The sequence below is a fragment of the Fukomys damarensis genome, unplaced genomic scaffold (genome assembly GCF_012274545.1).
Source record: "Fukomys damarensis isolate Sample0158 unplaced genomic scaffold, DMR_v1.0_HiC HiC_scaffold_28, whole genome shotgun sequence".
Lineage (NCBI taxonomy): Eukaryota > Metazoa > Chordata > Mammalia > Rodentia > Bathyergidae > Fukomys > Fukomys damarensis.
This window is the reverse complement of record NW_022900940.1, coordinates 7,320,582-7,340,954: the sequence shown is the minus strand read 5'-3', so window position 1 is coordinate 7,340,954 and position 20,373 is coordinate 7,320,582. Positions and strand designations below refer to the sequence as shown.

Sequence of the window (20,373 nt, the reverse complement as noted above, 5' to 3'; positions counted from 1 at the left end):
ATATATTTGTCTTCGTAGCTCTTCACTTGTTCTCATTTGTCTTGATCACCCAGATACAGTGTAAAGGTTGGTGGTAGAAATCACTCACACATCATCACTGAGGTTTTCATTGTCATTTTTTGCTCATTGTCTTAAACCTTTGTAGAGCAAGTTGGTGCATTTATGGCAGGGAAGTAGGTTGTTCAACGTGCCCCCTCCAGCACTTTCAGTGAGATTGCTCAGTGTTTTGAGCTGCTTTGAGTTGCCGAGAGAATTATTTGTTGTCTCCTTGTGTAGGCTTTTGTTGCCGAGTTTGATATAAAGAACTACCTCTTTTGCTGATGGTTTTAACCACTCTGATTTCTTTTTTAATGAGTACATCCATGTACCAAATTTGTTCGCTTTCATATTAGAGAATAAGTAAATATGAGACTTCAAGATAATATCCTGGATCCCGTAAGACAGTCACCCACAGGCTCTTGCCATGATGTAGTGCATTAAATAAGAAACTAGAGAGATAGAGTAGAGACCACTAGGTGTTTGTTGTTCTGAACACATTTGTGCAGTGTCTGTATTTCCTGTGTGTTTTTATGGCCCATTTCAAAACTTTGGACTGAGTGGGAGCTTGACCATGAGCTAATCCATAAGTGAAGTTCATGTCACCCCCTGGCAGATGGCCACATATTTCTCCAGAGAAAGAGGCATTAAGAGAACAAAATCTCACTCTTCCAGACTCATCTGAAAGAGTTCTGCAGTGTAGTGCAGTATGCCTCAGGGTAATAAATATCCTCAGGAAAATACCCAGTTAAATCTCCCAGAAAAATGAACTAGAAGAGTTAAGGTACAAGCAAAGCTCACTGCTGTGAGCAAGTGGGTTCAGTCTGATCCCATATTAGCAGGATACTTGATTTTGTGTTACAGATTATCGTAATATTGTTACATCCCCTTGGACCTTTAGACGAGCCCTTAAAGTTGGAAACCTTTTAGCCTCAAGCATTAGAGTCACTTCCCAGGTCGAGGGTAGATTTTCCCTAACAGAAATTTTCTTGGGCAAGAGCCCTTTCCTAAGAGCTAACATTCATTACTTACCTTTTTTTTTTTTGAGAGGGAATACATTTTCTGAGACTATTGTTCAAAAAGATAAGTACAGCCTCTGTTGCCAAGGGTTTGGGGAACAGCCAGTTTCTCTAAGTAATGGAATTTCGCTGCTCTTATGTTTTGCAAATGAGAAATCTACAGCTGGGCAGGATTTTCTCTTGGCAGAGGATGATCTGTATTTGAAATGTTCAGTACGGTTCTGGTAAGTCACATTCTGCTTTTTGGACAGTATGTAAAGTATTAATCATGTCCCAGTGTTGAGATGGAGAGAAGGATGATCACAATAGAGAAACGATATATGTATAATTGCAATTGACACACCGTGCCCTTCTCCGTCAAATTCTAATCTCTTTTGACATGATACAGGATTCCCATGACTGAAAATATGTTCTCTGGTTCACCTCATCTGTGTCTGAGTTTATTACCAAGAGGCATGAGTTTGATTATTGTGTGTGTGTGTGTGTGTGTGTGTGCATGCGCATGTGTGCTTGTGTGTGTTTCATCACTGAGAAGAGTTAGAGACTTTATGGTTTTCTGTCACATATCTCCCTTTTCAGGGGAGAGAGCAAACTACCACCAGAACTTTACTATGAGAACTTTAATTCTTGCCAAAGGGTGCTTATATTAGATCCAGAAAGACAGATGGAGTTTTGTCCTTACTGCAAAGTTACTATGCTTTGACTAGTATCTGTTTTCTGAAACTAGAGCAGTAATCTTCAACAATATTAGTGGTAGAACTGCTTCCCCCCTTTTATAACAAATATTTTGAAATGCCACCCATGTGGTAATTTAATAAAATTCACAACTTTTATATACATAGATATATGATATTTGTATATCTATGCATATAACACACATGCAGATGTATTTGTAATACTATACTAATATAGAAAAAGCAAGGTGATCTATAATAAAGTATATCTATCTGAGTATAAGTATGTGCGGAGAGTGACTTAAGACGTGGTGATGCTGTGGGCCGCTGGTGCCACCGTGCAGGTGTGTTGTGACACCAATAGCCACCAACCATGTCCTCTGCTTGGCTCCTCCACAGCCTGATGAGAAAGCTTTACTGGCCTGTCCTGACACTGGCAGGGAATGGTGGGCTTCTCTAGATTAAATGCCTGCTCAGCCACCTGGCTGCAGGAGCCCAGGCTCATCGCTGATGTCATGTGCCTCCCAGCCCTGGGTCTAGGTGGACAGATTGTCATCACACCTCTCCTACCTCATGTCCACACTTTGTATTTGCCTGATATTTTTGTATCTTCATCATCTCCATAGCCTGTGAGCTCCCTCCAGCCCTTTTTACCACTTCGGACCCCACATTAGATTGTTCCTATTTAGAAAATCAAATTTAGTTTCCCCCTAGTATCTTTTAGTATTTGTTTGAATCCATAACTGTCACAGTGGTTTTTGTTTTTCTACCTCCCAGTCTGCTTTCTGAGATGTTTTTTAAAACAACACAGGCTCCTTTACTTCAATGCCACCAGAATTCTTAAAGTAACCACACTGCTTCTGTTCTTTCCAACAGCTTAAGATCTTTGGGGGAATCTTTCCAGTGCCCAGTATGGGTTAGCCAGTGGAAACAAATGTCTTTACAAGTGTAACACCTTTCTCCATGGCTATGCTAGTTTACTCCACTCTAGACCAATGATATTCTACCTGACTCTATTGTAAGTTATTTCAGAAGGAGAAAGGGGTGAGAAATCCCATAATGTTATCATGAAAAAATCCATTAAGATTTTTCACCCTTAGAATTTGTGGGGAACATGCTATCTTTCTATCAGTCCAGGCAGCCTTGGATCACATGTTCCCCCATCGATTATCATGTGAATTATTTGGCCTGTCTTCTGAACACTTCATTTGACAGAATGCTTGTACAAAAAAAAAGAATTGGAAAAACTAAGACCTGTGAAGAGACCATCAAGTTTACTCTGAGGCCTGTGCTATTCAGTGCATTATTTCTTCCTTCATCTACTTTTTGTTTGGCATGGTCTGCCTGTAAGCTAAAGGCCCACATGATAAAGCTGTGCTGACATCCCTTCCCAAAGACTGGCTGAAGCTGTCCACATCTGTATTTTTTTATCAGTCTTCAGGATTTGTGAGTTGGAGAACTGAGCTCATTCTTGTTTTGGCCATCTCTTTGCTATTTAAGTGGATTAAAAATTATTGGTTAGAATTTTTAAAAATTATTTCCATTGAAATTTGAATTTGGTATTGGAGAAAAAAATATTCCATATACCAAGTAATTTTTAAGTTATACTTTTCATTATAGGACTAAGAAGAACTTGATATTCTTGGTGCAGCTGCACACAGGAAATTTATTGACAAATATACATAATCCATTTTTGATAATGTTAAAAGTAAACAACATGAAGCTATATTGCTACACTGATCCCCCCCGACCACATTCAATGGAGGAGGATGAAGAATTCAGTGGCATTTATCCATTTAATAAGTAAAACGTACTAAGGTGAATGTGAAATCTCTTAGCTTGTTGCTTTAGTTCCTGAGCTGTTCTGTTTTGATGAGAAAGACTTGGTGTCATGTAAGCTGTCCTGGGAAGATTCTTTGTTAGCTGCAAAGTAAGCGGGTTTCAGACACCAGTATTGGTACTAAGCTTCACCCCTCCATTTCCTGAGGGAGACTAGAGTTTCATCTCATACACCAATTTTAATTGGCTGACTGGGACATCACCTAAGGTTATAGGTCATGGAATCCTGTGACCTTGCCCGGCCTATGGTGTGGAGCATGGTGACTATTTAGTGTTGTTTGCCGTGGGCACAAGTGAGGTAAAGAGTGACTTTTTGCTGCACGTTGCTCTCTCTGGATTGTCCTGTTTACATGTTTGGGGAACTGCTGCACTGTCATTTGTAAGTAATGTCAGGGTACATGATGATAAATCAGTCTATCCGTTTGGTCTTCAGATGTAAAATAAAGTGAGCACAGCTTCTTGTTTTTTCCCCTTTTATTGCGTTCACTCACTACAACAGAGGACCCTGACAAAATAGCATAATGTTTCTCTAAAATGTACTTCTTTTCTTTCATACCAGAAGGGACAAGTCCAAGGGGAAGTCAGGAGACACAGCTTTAAGTCTCTAGCTACTCCCTCTGTGGACTTGGTATCCCAAACGTCGAGCCTAAGTATCTTTAGCTCTAACATGGGAAGAGTCTTACTATTTCTTTTTCCTACTGGTGGTGCTCCCCAGGTGTATCAAGGAGATAATGTATGTTAGAGGAATTTGCTGTTAAGTTTAGACGTGGAGAATTGTTATTTCGAATTAAAATTTTGGTATGGAATATAAAAATTTAGTATCAAAGATACATGTAGAAGTTAGCAAAAAACAAAACATTTCTGAGATGTTTTCTTCTTATGTGTTACCGAAAGAAGGCAGTGCTGCTAATGAATTTTTTTAGAAAACTTTAAACTATTTTAGGGAGATGTACTTTCTAAAAGTTAATAATATGACCAGTCAAAAAACTAAGTATTCCCCCTTTACTCCACAACTGACTTTTAAGGGAACATTTTGTGTTAATTTCTCTCTAATGATGGCACATACTTCCTTGTAATTATGTGTAGACTTAGTTATTTTTGCCTTATTATTTCGGTCTTGAAACCAGATTTTCAAATGGACAGCTTTGTAACATTCAACGTTTCAAACCGGTTTAACACAAAAGTGAGTTGAAAAATAGAACATATGGTATGATGCCATTTGTTTATTTTAAGGCATTTATATGTATTAGCTGCTGCCTAGGAAAAATAGTCTGAGTTAATAAACATTTTATAGTTACTGTTATTTGGATATTGGGATTATGGAGTACTTTAAATATTTAAAATCACATTTCAGGTATGTTGAAGTTTTTTAAAGTGAATATTTTTTATAATCCAGAAAGTAGCAAAGGAGAAAAACTTGTTGAGTTAGCGGTTTCTTTTGAATTTTAAGTATCACAAAGCTGATTGCTACTTGTAGATTTCCTTTTTTAAGAAATTATTCAACATGAGGCTGAGGGAGGGGTTAAATGGTAGAACGCTTGCCTCGCATGTGTGCAGGAGGCTTTGGGTTCCATCCTCAGCACCAAAAAAAAAAGTCATTCTCATTTGTAGATGCTCACAGCATATATAACAATAGTGAAAGGAAAGGGTCCAGGCCTCTCTTTCCGGCTGAAAATCTGTAGTCTGGGTACTTCTCTTTGGCACAGCATTTCTCCCATTCTGTGCTTGTTCATTATAGCTCAGTTCTAATTGACAAGGAGTTCTCACTCCATGAAAGCTTTACATCTGTCCCTCATAGTCTTCTCTTAATATGATTTAATTAGTTCACAAAGTATTTTAAAATCAGGAATAAATCAGAAATGACTGGTGTCCTCCTAAAGTTTTTCAAGGGAAGATTAAGTCAGAAAATTAAATCTTGTTTAATTTCCTAAGGACAACAGAGTAGTTCAGCAAACCCTTGGCAAAACAGATAAAATATCTTATATTTGGTCATCTTCCTTACACATGGCACTATTTTGAGAACACTCATCTTTTCTAAAAAATTAAATCTTTGTGTCTTTGCTTTAGCTTTGTGTTGTCAGATAAAAAGAGCTAGATACATTTTTATTGAATTTGGAAGATTTGGGATGGTCTGACTTAAATGATAAACTGATTTGTGGGAGATGTGGGAAGAACCCTTCAAAGTAGTAAATAGCTATTTGCCTATATTTTTTATCAGTGCTTATTAGTTATACAGATTAGTTTCATTTTGGTAGATTTTTACATGCATGCAGCGCATTTGAATCACTCCCTCCATGGTTTGAAAAGTTAAAACTCAACACAGTGCTTATATAGATTATGGGGGATGTGTGTTGGGGGGTGGTGTCAGTGGGCCTTGCAATTAGACAGATTCCTGAGGAAGTAACAGGTGCAAACACTGATTTGCAGTTCTGCCCAGCTTGAGCTTCCTGGGTGCTGTGAGCTCCTGCCTAATTAGGGAGTCACAGCAGTTTGAGTTCTCTTAATGAACACTGATGGCTCCTTTGAGTTGCACAGTGGAGGGCAGGGGCCATGAATCAGTCTGCCACACCACGTCTGCCTAGCTCAGTGAGGACTCTGACTTTTGCCCTACCTTTCTGTGTGAACTGCCTGAAGCAGGGTCCCAGCCCGTTTCTCCTGAGAGTGGCACTTCCTGCAGCTCTTTGGTTTTTTCATCACTTTGTTTCTTGCTAGTCCAAGTGGGTCATTTAACAGCTCTCAGGGATCAGAACCGAAAGCCCAACATAGTTCGGTTTCATAGCAACTTCCCCATCCCTCAAGAGAAAAATTTCAGTAAATGAAGAAAAGGACTAAATATGTTTGTATTTTCTATTTTAATATTTGGAGGAGCTCTGAGGTAGATATAGATCACTGCTAACAATCACTAACTGGCTTTCTGTTCTTTTCAAGAATGCTGTTGCTAAGAATTGTATGCTTCCACACAGGTTGATTTGAGAATGCATTGGCCAGACATATCACTACCTGTATCCAAAAAATGGCTCTATATTGGTTTGAAAATACAGCGAGATGAGTCAGAGTGCTCCCTGGTGTGGCTTGTTGTCTTGATGGTTCGCAAGTTCTTAGGGTAGCCGTGAAAGAAAGACAGTGGGTAGCACAGTATATGTTCGTGCTTTGGGTGTGCATTGGGCTTTCCCTGATTGGAGACAGGTCAGGATCTTTAGAGCACTAATGTGTGGGCTCCTGCTTTGGGAAATTTACATGTGTGATCCATGCAGAGGTAACTGACACTAGGCTAACTAGAAGGACACTTAGTATGTGCAGTGATTGAGCACCATGGGCTGTAGAATCAGCCCAGCTTTGAAATCTAGTTCTACTCTTTATTACCTTCAGACCTTAGCCAAGCTTCTTATTGTCTTTGAGCATTGTTTTCTTCCGTAATATGTGGATAATGTTACATATGGCATAGGTTTGCCATAATGAAGAAAATACTGCATGTGCCCAAATACTGTAAACTTGGCTCAGAATAAATGCTCACTAGGTGATTCGTTCTGTATTGTTTCTTGTCAGTCTTCAGAGCCTGGCTGGAGAGAGAGGCCTTCCAGCAAGCCAGTGCTTTGATGATGGCTGTATAGCACAGTTTCATAAACCTGAAATTACAGTTGTGAATAGGCCATTTTAATTTGTCTTAGATTTCTTTTTGAAATAGTAACACTTTGTATCTGGGTTGAGTAAGAGCTGCCACTTCCTAAGGCCATATAAATCAAGATACTTGATCAATCAGGAATAATTTTTAATTTATGTCTTTGTGTGAACAACATGGTAATTCACTGCACATGTGCTGACTTAAGTGTTCTAAAAATAAAGTAAAACAATCATGCGTGCAGTATCAGCTATTTCAAAGCGCCAGAATAGATTAGGATTTTCCATTTTACATTGATTCAAGAAGAATAGTTGGGATTTTAACATTTTGATGTGTTTGTATTCCTTCAACAAAATCTTCCCTCAAGACTGCAAGTTATATTTCATTTCTTCTTAGGGAAACATTTTCATTTCTTAACAACAGTGTAATGCACCAATGTAGAAAAATTGGAAAATATAGTGAAGACGAAAATAGAACCCTTACGGATACTAAGCATTGTCATTACCGAAAACTTTCTTAGTTTGATCACTGAAGAATGGACTTAATAGCTTTCATGCTGGAATCTGATGGGGTGTGGGAATTGCATGTGGAACACATCATATTTCCATTACGTGTTTGAAAGTCTAACCTAAATGAAATGGGAGGAGTTCAAATAAAATGGGATTAAGAAAGATTTTGTTGCAGCACTGTTATTAGATTGCTGATGTTTTGTGTCAGTCTTTGAAATATCTGAGTCCATGTGCTCATAAGAGTCTTGTGTGATATGATTTTAACATGTGATGGGGAATTGAAATGGAATTAATTGCTTGCGATAGAGGGAGTGTAAAAAAGAAGGAACTGAACAAAAAGTCATAATATTTTCACTGAAATCGTGAGACTTCTCAATGCTTTCCATCTAGCAGTATCTTAATTTCCTTTGGCTATTAACAAGTAAGTTGGAGAACTAGAAAAATATACTTTCCCTTTAACTCTAAAGGGCTAATGATATTGTAATAACGTTGTTGAGGTTTTAATGTCACCACTCAGATGCCCTAACAGCTTCTTGGTACCTCACAGCTCCTTCCTTTTAGTAGAGAGAAATATGATCAAACCAGAGGAAGGAAATTGCTGAGTTTGGTAGAGTCATTTTCAGTGAAACATTACCTTAACCTTAGTATTTGCATTTTAATCAAGTTCTAAACCACACTTTATTATTCATTTGCCAGTCATCTAATTTGCTGTGTTTTGACGAGTAAGGTTTTTATTTGTTTGTTTGCTTGGAGTTAAAAAGCTTATATAAAATATCCATGTGTATATGTTACTCTATAGAAGAGTATATATGAATACATAAGTGAGTGTGCAGGAATGTGCACACTTGTACACATAAGCACTTCTTTGTTTTCACATTAACCTGTGAGATTTTTACCTTCATTTTGTATGAGTCACATGGGAAACCCATGGCACATTGAATGAAGTTCTGAGTTGTTCTGAATATAGTCTGTATTTAAGAAAATTTGTTTATACTATGTAAGAAATTAAAGGAGAATCTTTTGGCCAGGTCGTAGTATGTAGAGTAGTGGCAAGAAAATCTGTTGTGATGGTGGGACTTAATCACCTGTAAAGCCCCTCACAGGTAAGTTTAGGTTCATTTGCTTCTTATATTAATGAACTCAGAGGTGTAAGGCAGGGGGTCAGCCCTACCAGATTTAGTAGATTTGACTGAACACAGAGAATGCTCTTAATTGAGAGGGAAGAGAGTAAGGAAGTAAGTCGCTATTTCTATTAAAATATTTCTTTTCTCCTTTAGTTATTTGGAAAGCTAAGTCCATACCAAGTGTTTATTGTTTTTTTGCCACAATTAAAATATTAAGGGCGTTCAATAATAGAAGTTGTTTGTGGCCTTTCATTAGAGTAGATCCAAGTTCTAAGTGACCTTTTAGAATTTAACAGTTTTTAAAAGGTAATAATAGGTTTTTAGTTTGTGTGTATATTATAGAATAGCGATGTTCATTTTGGGGAGTTGGTGCATGCATTAACATATCTTGCTCATTTTGCTTCCTTTCATACTGAATCAGCTGCTTTCAATCTTAGTTAGCATGACACATGTAAGAACTGTAAGCCAAAAGGGTATAAAAATAACATTGCAGAGAGCTGGGAGTATAACTCAGAGGCTTTGACAACACCTCCTTGCCTAGCATGTGTGAGGCCCTGGGATCCATCCTCAGCACAACAAAAAAAAAAAGAAAGAAAAAAGAAAAAAGATCACATTGCTTACCAAGAGAACTGATCGTTAAGCTACCTAAGATTATCCAAGAGAGAAGCTTAGGCTTTCTGCTATACCACGGGGGAGGGGGACAATACAGGCCCATCCAAGGAAGATCAACAGTGAGAGATGGTCAGTAACCTGAAGCATTTCTTATGGATTGCAAACCCACACAAGCATCTCCCGTAACAGGTAGTCAGTTATATACCACCTGTTCATGTTTTGCCACAGATGTACCGCCTGTTTTGCTAAGCACTTAACATTTTTCTTAAAGCAACATTCTTTTGCTTAATGTAAACTTATTTTAAAAGGAAATGAATGTTGTGACTAACTGGAAAGCTGTTTTAAGATGTCAGAAATAGAAAATAACAGTTAAAAAAATCATAAAAACATTGCTGATTGATTTAAGCTGGAGTCTTTCCTTGTGCAGGAGTATGATTCTTGAGCCTTGCTTTCTTTTTGTATAGAAGTAAAATTCTTTCATGAGATAAAAGTCTGGACAGTGACTAGGAGTAGCACTTAGGGTAGCTTTTTAGGGTCCTATTTCGGTTTTCATCTAGGTAATTCTTGAGTGTGTTCATCCTGTGCAGATGCATGAAGACTTAACACTATGTTCACTTTCTGTACATTGTTACACTTAAAGTTTGTTTTAAAATTGGTGCTGTGATCATTTAGCCTTATATCAAGTCTGACTGCTAGACATAAGCAGGGGGTTGGATAGAGACGGTGGAATAACCTCTTATTGGAGCGGTTTCTTTAGCAGAGCTGAGAGCCACCTAAAGTAGTGCTGGGTGTTCCCTCACTTCATCTTACGTGTAGCTGCCATGGACCAGACTGAATGACTTTGGTAGCAACTGTGGTTTGGTGGGGGAGGAAGCAGGACCCTTTAAAAACAACCCAATGCTGAGAACAATTAATTATTGTTAACGAATCTCAGAGGCAGCAAGGTAAAATTGGCATCATAGGCCAGAAATTGTGGAATTCCTCTTTCACAAACACAATTTTATTGTTTTCATAGTTTTTAAAACTGCTGTCTTCACCATTCCAGTTGTAGGTATTTATCACATGCATATCTTTTGATTGATGCAGCTCAGACTGCTCACCATGCTAGACTGCTCTTCAGAGGAGTGTTTTGCAAACTTTTTTGGTACTGACCTGTAGCAAAAAATGCCTTGTATATGGCCCAGCACAGCACTGCAAATGTGAGTGGGTGTGTAATATGTGTACAGTAATGGAAAAAATACTTCATAAGGCATTCATCCTTGCTACATACAATGCAGTCTGATATTTATATTTCATTCTTTTTCTTTGAATGCTTTTTGCCACCCACTAAGTTGATATTATGGCTCGCTAAAGGGCAGTGACCCAACATTTGCAAGCATTCTGCTTTGGAAGACAGACATATGTACCTTATACAGCATAGGTCTTATCCTGATATTCTATACTGGAGTCTGCCAAGTCCACTGATGGCAGTTCTGAGACCCAAACTGTTGCCAAAAGGATGGAGTCAGATTTGATAAAGTATACGGCCTATGTTTGCAAGAATAAGATCCCCTGCCTGTCATCTTTCTACCCATATCTTTCTTGCTTGGTGCACAGTTCATGGGTTTCGTATACCACTCACAAATGGATAACATGAGCCAGTGGACACTTGGATCGTAATGGGATAACTACAAAGGGACCCAGGTCCAGCCTTTGGAAACCGAAGTTGTTTCTGTGTGTGAAGCTTTGGTGTGCAAGGTCATGTCTTCTTCCACTGAGGAGCTTGGACCAGCCTGATGATTTGTGTGGAGGCTTTGTGTGGCCTTTGTCGTGATGGCCTTCCATGTGCTGCTGGAAGTTCGTGAGTCACACCCATACAGGCTTCCAAATCTAGCACCTCTCGTGGTGAGAGGGCCTTGTGAAGTGTGTGGTGGGGTGGGGAAGGACCAAGGAGAGCGCTGTTTTAAGTGTAAGCCCCCCACCCCCGAGAGCAGAGATATGTAGATTAAGCCCTATACTTCCTGTTTTCCCACTATCTAGCACCATGTCTGGTGCAGAATATCTGATCAGTAAATATCTGTTGCCTGACTCAGGAATAGACTTTAAGTCACATGATCAACTTCTAAGTGTAAAAAGGCAGGCAGTCACATTAGAAGCATTCAAGGCAGGTGACAGTATGTCATGAGGCTTGGAGGATATTTGATACTTTGACGACACCTCCTGCAGACAGGTGGAATCTACCAGCTGTTCGTACAGGAATAGTAGCAGGTTAAAATAGACATCTCTCCCAGTGCCAGGAGGAATTTGGGAACAGAGAGTTCCTTTATTTGGAAGCTTGGGAGAGGATGAGCTTGCCAGAGAGAAATTATGAGGAAGCCCTAATTTTGCTTTCAAAGTAAAAAGATAAATATAATTTAATTATTATAAAAATCAGAAGTTCAATTTTTGGTATACCACAGCAGGTTTTAGAAACTAAAGTTCAGAAAAAAGTGAAAGATGTTTGTTGCATTTATGAATTCTAATCTATCTTGTAAGTAAACATTTTTCTTAGTCCTGTTTAGCAGTAAGATGTAAGAAATTGAGTTATTTGCAAGTAAGTTACTTTCTCTTAGACAGAGTATGAGTTTCCTTTAGCACCTGTGCTTCTCGCTCAAGCTGTGGTCTTTACCACCATATTGGAAAAACATTTAACATTGGTCACCTTTGTCCCCTCCTCTGTCATTGTCTTGGATCTTATCTCTCTGTCCGAGCCAGTTTTAAGACCATGAAAGCAATACCAACTATGACCTGAATGATGCCTTTGCCCACTTGTGCCTTGAGAGTGCCGTTTTCTTCCATGGAGGTTTAGCCCCTATTACTGCCATGGAATCAGCGTGTGTGTTCAAGGAGACAATTTCTTCGTCACAGTTGCTTAATTAAGCTGAACTCTCAGTGAAGTGCTAATCCATAGTGGAACTCTCTGAGAGCTTCTCTAAGGGGAAATGCAAATGAGAGCATTAACCAGAGGCCTTCATGGCTTCTTGCCACTGGGCCACAAGCCAGGAGGGATTTGATGAATGGGACACTGCATAGAACCTGTTGCAGTCAATGGGTTTATTTTGCTTTTTACTATTAGTTTATTTATCAAAAATGTTGGAAATTTGTATTTTTTGCTGAACTAGTGAGGAAAAGTAACAAACTGATAGTAGACGAATGTCCTTGTAGAATAACTATTAAGTCCTACAGGATGTGAATCTTAATATAAATGAAAAGATCAAAGTAGGAGTATCTCAATAGACATTTCCTAAATGTTTTCTTAATACTATTTGTTAACAGAAACTTTAAAACCTGAATTCCTATGATTTAGAATGGTAAGACCAATATAAGGTATTGATTTTCATTTTTCCTTTAAGTGCTTCAGCCAAGAAAGAAAGCTAGAGATGTTTAGACCTAACGGCATCTGCCTGTGTACTTTGCACCAGCCAACTTGAAGCTGAAATATCATCTCTCAAAAGTAGAGGAAGCCTGTAATTACATTAAATAACTCATTGTGAAACAAAAACAACAACAAAAAATTTTTGGCTTGAAGATCTCAAAAGGAAATGATAAAAGTACTATGATGTCTTTGTTCTTTATTGGGATGGGATGGCAAAAGTTTTTTTCAAGTGGACTTTTTAGTATTGTAAATGATATCTCAGTTAAACTAAATGGCTAGTAGTAAGGTATCTACATCATTAGCTGCTTTTGTTAACACAAACTTTTGAGTGCATTTTACGTAGCACTTTTGCTTATTTTGAGATTCTGACAAGAATGAAAATATTCACAATATAAGGCAATGGTGTTTGATAAAATAGCTTTTGTATTTACAGGGCCTACCATGGAATGCTGTTGTTTAGTAACATTCTTCTAGTAACACTAGATTTAAAAGAGATTAAGGCTAGAGGAATCTATCAAAGTAACTTTAAAATGATAATAAAGTTGCAACTTGTAACAGGGCTTTATCGGTAATACATTTCCCCTTCTGTCTGAATCAGCTTTCATTTTCTACAAAGCATGTGCCTGTACTTACAGGTACACCCACCAGTAACTGGAGCACCCAACTAGGAAATAAAAGTGGGTAACTTGTGCTGGAAATGGAGCCATTTTCCTAATTGGGGAAAATGTGTTCTTAGTGCTCAAGTTAACTCCAAAGTGAAGGAGGGCTGTCTTTGATTATCCTGTTTGGTCTTATCCTGTTTGGTTTTATCTTGTGGTTCCCATTCCTCTTTTCTTTTTTCCTTTTTCTCCCAAACATCTCCCCCATTGCACCTGAAGTTCAGTAGCTGTCGTGGAAGAGGCTGCTGTGATAGGATGCCAGACTCTCCTCCAGGAAAGCATGGGAGCAGAGCCCTTAGAATATAAATGGACTGCCTGTCTGTCCATCCGTCCTTCCTTCCTTCCTTCCTTTCTTTCTCTCTCCTCTCTTTTTTCTCCCCTCATTAACCACGCCAGAAAGAAGGAATGTCCTTCCTTGTCAGAGAGAGAAAAGAAGCTCAGTGACATTGGAAGTGAAAGCATAATGCTAATTGTTGGTGCTTTAATGGTACGGACCACCTACGGGACAGAACTAGAATTAGATTTTTTAGATCTTTCAGCAAGTTGAAATGCTGTTTTGATTTAAGTTAGGAGAGTACCACACGAGGTGCTACACATACTGATTGTCTCTGGCTACTGGAGAGTGGAAATTACTGTTCCATGACTTTAGGATGGCCTGTGTGTTTGATGAGCTGGCTGAGGGATTTTCATAACCATAGCCCATGTGGACCCATTCATTCCATGGTAAGTTAAGATAATGAGCTGACTATCCGGGGCACAGGTTCTGCCCAGTACAGGATTATGGTATCAAGTGGATACAGGCTGGGACGCTACCCTGCCCTGTTTACGTGTGGGGTTTTCTTGCTTCCTATTAAGTTTTACTTGGGATAGTGGAGGTCATGTGGGAAGAAGAGAAGCCCTGCTGTTGGATGTGCTTTGTAGGGCATGACTTGACAGACCTCCAAGGGGAGATGGTGAAAGAGTGGACATCACAGTGGACTGGCTCAGCCTGTCCGGGAGGGTAACACATGCATCCTCTAGTGAAAGGGTCTGGAGATCACAGCTGAGAACACTGACTCCTACCCAAGAGGTTTTAGCCAGTATGGTTTATCCTGTTACCTGGTGTAGAAGAACTTATTCCATCTAATCCTACCCCAGTCACAATATTGCACACCAGCATCACCTTGGTGTGCAGTGGATGTGGCCAGTGAGCTGCGTTGGGTTTGCTCTCAGCTGTGATTCTGTTAGCTGTGTTACCTTGGGCTAGTTTCTAAACTTTTCTGGACTTTTCATTTTCTTGTCAGAAAAATGTGAATCAGTCCTTCAGTTAATTATTTCAAAAATTTAAAAGCGTTCTTAGAACACATCAAGTAGTCAGTGACATTATTATTACTGTATTACTACTGATAATTTTCATTTGGTGAGATTCTCCTGTAACTTGTGAGTCATACATCAGGAGCACGGGCTGAGCGTTTAGTTGTCCTAAAGTGTTACTCCTGGTTTCCCCACTGTCCTGCAATAACATGCAGTCTTGTTCTCATTTTACAAGTGACACCACTGAGACTTGGATAAGTGCCTCATTATGTCACAGCTACCCACTGAGGAAGACAGGATCCCAAAACTACATCTGGCCATTTGTACATTCCTCTGTGTCACATGTCTGCTTAGCCAGACACCATGCATCAGATATGGGAGCCTTGCTAAGTGAAAGGCATTTTACAGAACTCTCTCGCTCTCCCTGTGTACTCATACACAAGCAATAATCATCATAAAAACAGCTAGACAGGGCATGGTGTGCACCTATAGTCTCAGCATTGGGGAGGCTGAGGCAGAAGGATCATTTGAGTGTAGGAATTTGAGGCTACCCTGGGCCACATAGTGAGACTCCTGTCTCAAAAAACAAAGCTACCCCCTGAAGCCCATATAACCAGTTTTATATAAAATAGAAATTTAGTTTGACTTGTTTACTGTTTTGTTTTCTGAGATAGTGTCTCACTGTGTAGTTCAGGCTGTCCTTGAACTCACTAGGTCCAGGATGTCCCTGAACTCATGGCAGTCCTCCTGCCTCAGCCTTCTTAGTGATGGGATTACAGGCATGTGCAAACACTCTCCACTTAAAAATTTGTTTGAAAAGTTTTAGTATAAATGTAGGACATGGTAAGAATTTGTGTATATCGAGTTGCGAGCAGTAATATAACTTGGAGGGTAGAAAGAGTAGATTCTGAGATTGTTTTATAATATGCATGTCTTTCACTAAAAAAACTTTTATTGAACATTCCACCCCCACAATTATTATGTTATGTGGTATTACCACAGTCACTGAAACAATAGAAATTTTGAAATGAAGAAAACACACCTGCCTTCTTCTCTTTGCCTTCCCCCATGCCCTGAGGTCCTCGGTATGCCCTGGCACGTTGCCCTCTGTGCCCTTCACCGAGATCCTTTGAAGTAAAAGCTACATACACACGTATGAGATGTCAGCTTTTCCTTTCCGTTTTTGATCATTGTCTTTACTCCTGTACAATCTTAATGTTTTCATTTGACAGCATACTTTTCTTTAATAGTGTATCATGGCCATTCCTTCAGCAGATGCAAATATAGCTCATGGGTTTTAATAAGTGCACATTATTTCATCCTGTGTCTATGACCCAGCTTATTCAGTGCAACATCTGCTGATACATCCTTCAGTGATTTTGCCTTTTTAGGGCCTAAAACAGTATTGCAGCCATATCCTGGCATACACTTTCTGAAATCCAGGAACTTGGACTCCAAGAAGTTGAATGTATAATGTATTTTTATATAATTTTTAAAAAATTTTCCCATGGTGAGCTAATATGTCTTTATAATGTCAGAAACATTTAAATAAAATATCAAGTTAGATGATGGACATTCTCACACAGATATACCCATACATGTTACAAGTTGGTTATTGAAAGGTATATCTCTCAGAGTCGAGTCCTATTTATTCAGAAACTAACATAGCATAGTTGGATGTCCATTAGCAATACCATGGTGGTCTTTGGTAAAAGCTAGTATTTAAGAAAAAGAACAGTCATGGAATGTGTAGTGTGTTTGTTTTAAAATGTGAGGGAAGTAAGAAACATACTGCAAAAATATCAGTTCTTTGCCTACTCAACTGAGAGAGAGACACACTACACACACACACAAAACCACAATGTCTTTCTATGAAGAAGTTGAAAGGAATGTTGCTTATACTTTTGCATAGATTTATTCTATGTGGGAATGTGTTTGAACCTTTGATATTTATACATTAGATAAACCTCATGCACCAAAATTTATCTCGCCTCCCCCTAAAAAGTGGCACTTTATTGAGTTAAAACCTGTTGCTGGTTGCTTTTAGTGTGTTATGTCAAAGTTGTTGACCGGATACTGTAAAGACAACCATATTATATTTCAGAGTTAGTTTGAGGTAAATTTTACCATTATAAAGCAAGATAAAATTAAGGCCACACTCTGGAAAAATATCAGCAATAGCAAAACACAGTCATTTGTAGAGAATAACCCAGCCTTACTTGTCCAGAGAGATACAGAATGAGGTCATGTGCATTTTTCATGGACAGACTCGAGTTAAGTTTAAATAAAAGCCCTATTCTGAGTCTTAGACTGATTGTCAAGAAATTGCCGCAGGTGAAGAGGCCACAAAAGAAGCCCCCTGTTACTTGAGCAAGTAGACTCTTTGGCTGGAGTCCAGCCCAGCATGTGGTGACATCACAGGGTCATTTGGGCAGGGGGGAATAAAGCGCTAGGCAAAGAGGAATGGGAAGTTCTCAGACTTGTGAGAAGAGCAAGACAAATGTTTGCCCCTCTTTCTCTCTAAGCCTGCATAGCTGTGTGAACCCCTGGCAGGATTTGATAGAAAACTGCTCTATCTCTCTGTGCAGAGATTCTTTAGGGCTTGGGGGTGACAGGCCTCCCTAAGGACCTGATGTGAGTTCATCTTCTTACCAAAAATTGTGCCGTCTTGAATCCCCCATCCCACTTCACACATATGTGCACAGTCACGGGACTCCTAGGGCCTCATACACAAACCTTCTGTTAGGATCCTTCAGTTCTTTGCAGGTCCCAGATCAGCTCAGAAACTTGATGTTCACCCTCAGTCAGGACTGACTTCATCGGTTTTCCAGCTAGATGAATAAACACCCCCAGGAATGCTTCTCCATGTAATGAGAGGTAAGGTGCCAGATAACAGGTGGTGACATAGGGACAAATATAAAGGGCCTTCCTTTCCCAGGTTAAATTCATCTAGAACCACTGCCTCTTTAATGAAGTTTGAAATGCATGACTTTCTCTGTATGGGTCTGAAGGCACTTGTTCTCTAGCGTATAGAACATGTTGAAGTAAATGCAAAGGAATTGAAGTTATCCCATGTGTATTATCAAGCCACCCAGCAATTAAACTGGAGATCAATAGCATAAGAAACCATAGAACTTCATGAACACAATGAAATTGAATAACACTCTCCTGAAAAACCAGTACATCACAGCAGAATTTAAAGAAGAAATTGGACAGTTTTTACAATTTAATAACAGTGCCAGTACAACATACAGGAATCTGTGGGATACAATGAAAGCAGTTTTACGTGGGGAATTCATAGCAGTGAATGTCCACACTAGGAAAACCAAGCAAGCTCAAATAAACAACCTAATGGTGAATCTTAAGCTTTAAGAAAAAGAAGAGCGAGAGAAACCTAAAGCTCATACAAGAGAGGAAATTATAAAGACCAGAGCAGAAATTAGTGCAATAGAGTCTAAGAGAATGATACAAAAAAATCAATGAATGGAAGAGGTGATTTTTCAAAAGAATAAATAAAATCAATAAACCCTTAGCCAAAAAAAAAACCCTTATCAGAAAAGGAAAGAAAAGGCTCAAATTCATACAATTAGGAATGAAAATGGTGGAAGTCACAACAGATTCAGCAGAAACCCAGAGGATCATTAATACGAGAACCTTTACTCTAATAAAATGCAAAACATAGAGGAAATGGACAGATTTCTAGATACATATGAATTACCAAAGTTGAATGAAGAAGATATAAGCATTCTTAACACTCCAGTTACAATCAGTGAGATTGGAAATGTAATTAAAAATTCGCTAACAAAGAAAAGTGCAGGCCCTGATGGCTTCGCTGATAAATTATACAAGACATTTAGAGAAGAATGATTGCCACTATTTAAACTGTTCAGTGAAATTTAAAGAGAAGCAATATTTCCAAATTCATTCCTGGAAATAAGTATTACTTTGATTCTAAAACCAGGGAAAGATCCAATCAAAAAAGAACTACAGACTAATCTTCCTAATGAACATGGATGCAAAAATCCTCAATAAGATACTGATGAACAGAATACAGAGGGTCATCAGGAAGGTCATACACCTGACCAAGTCAGATTCACAATAGCATCCATAAAATGAAATACCTAGAAATCAATCTAACGAAGGAGACAAAAGACCTCTACACTGAAAACTACAGCACTCAAAACAAGAGATTGAAGAGGATATAAGAAAATGGGAAATCATCCCTTGTTCCTGAGTATGAAGAATCAATATAATGAAAATGGCCATACTTCCAAAACTACTATGCAGATTAAATGCAATCCTCATTGAAATCCCACCAGTTTATTTCATAGAACTAGAAAAACAATCCAAAAATTCATTTGGAATCAGAAGAGACCTAGAATAGCAAAAGCAATTGTAGGCACCAGAGACATGGCAAGGGATATCACAATCCCCATTTTGAAACTATACTACAAAGCCACTGTGATAAAAAGAGCATGGTACTGGCAAAGAAACAGACATAAGGATCAGTGGAACAGATTAGAAGATACATAAACATCAGAAATACTCAACTACCTCAGCTTTCACAAAGGAGCCAAACACCCTCTCTGTAGGAAAGATAGCCTCTTTAATAAATGGTGTTGGAAAAACTAGATTTCAACCTGCCAAAGATTAAAACTAGACCCTTATCTTTCACCATGCACTAAACTAAAATCCAAGTGGATTAAGGATCTAAATATTAAAAAAGAGACACTAAATTTGCTGGAAGATAAGTTAGACAGAACTCTTGAAGACATTGGCATAGGAAAAGACTTTATGAACATATCTTCAGTAGCACGGGAATTAGCACAAAATTTGCTGAGATAAGTTAGACAGAACTCTTGAAGACATTGGCATAGGAAAAGACTTTATGAACATATCTTCAGTAGCACGGGAATTAGCACAAAGAATCAACAATGGCGATCTCATCTTATTAAAAAGCTTCTACACTGCCAGAGAAATCATAAGCAGAGCTAAGAGACAACCCACAGTGTGGGAAAAACTTTTTACCAGCTGTTTCTCAGACACAGGTGTGTGTACTATGTGGAGTATATAAAGAATTCAAAACAGTCAACCCTCCAAAATATAAAAACCCAATTCAAAAATGGGCATCTAAGATGAACAGACATTTCTCAGACAAAGAAGTAAAAGCAGCAAATAATCATATGAAAAAATGTACCACATCACTGGTCATTCAAGAGATGCAGATGAAAACACTGAGATTCCATCTCACCCCAGTAAGAATGGCTGCTATCAAAAATCAACCAATAACAAATGCTGGTGGGGTTGTTGGGAGATAGGAACCCTTCATAATTGTTGGTGAGAGTTCAGACTGGTACAACCACTGTGGAAATCAATATGGAGATACCTCAAGCAACAAGGATTAGAAGTCCCATTTGACCCAGCTATTCCCCTGCTGGGTATCTTCCCAAAAGAATTAAAAGAATCATGCCACAATAATATATGTACACCCATGTTTATAGAGGTACAGTTTGTAATAGCTAAAACTTGGAAACAGCCCAATTGTCCATCAACTGAAGACTGGATAAAGAAGATGTGTGTGTATATGTGTATGTA

General features: G+C 38.7%; 1 protein-coding gene across 3 annotated transcripts in view; it reads left to right on the top strand.

Annotated features, from left to right (window-relative positions):
* The window catches only part of Pdzrn3 (PDZ domain containing ring finger 3), a 387,594-nt gene that overhangs the window by 185,832 nt on the left and 181,389 nt on the right, over positions 1-20,373 (top strand). The window lies entirely within an intron of this gene.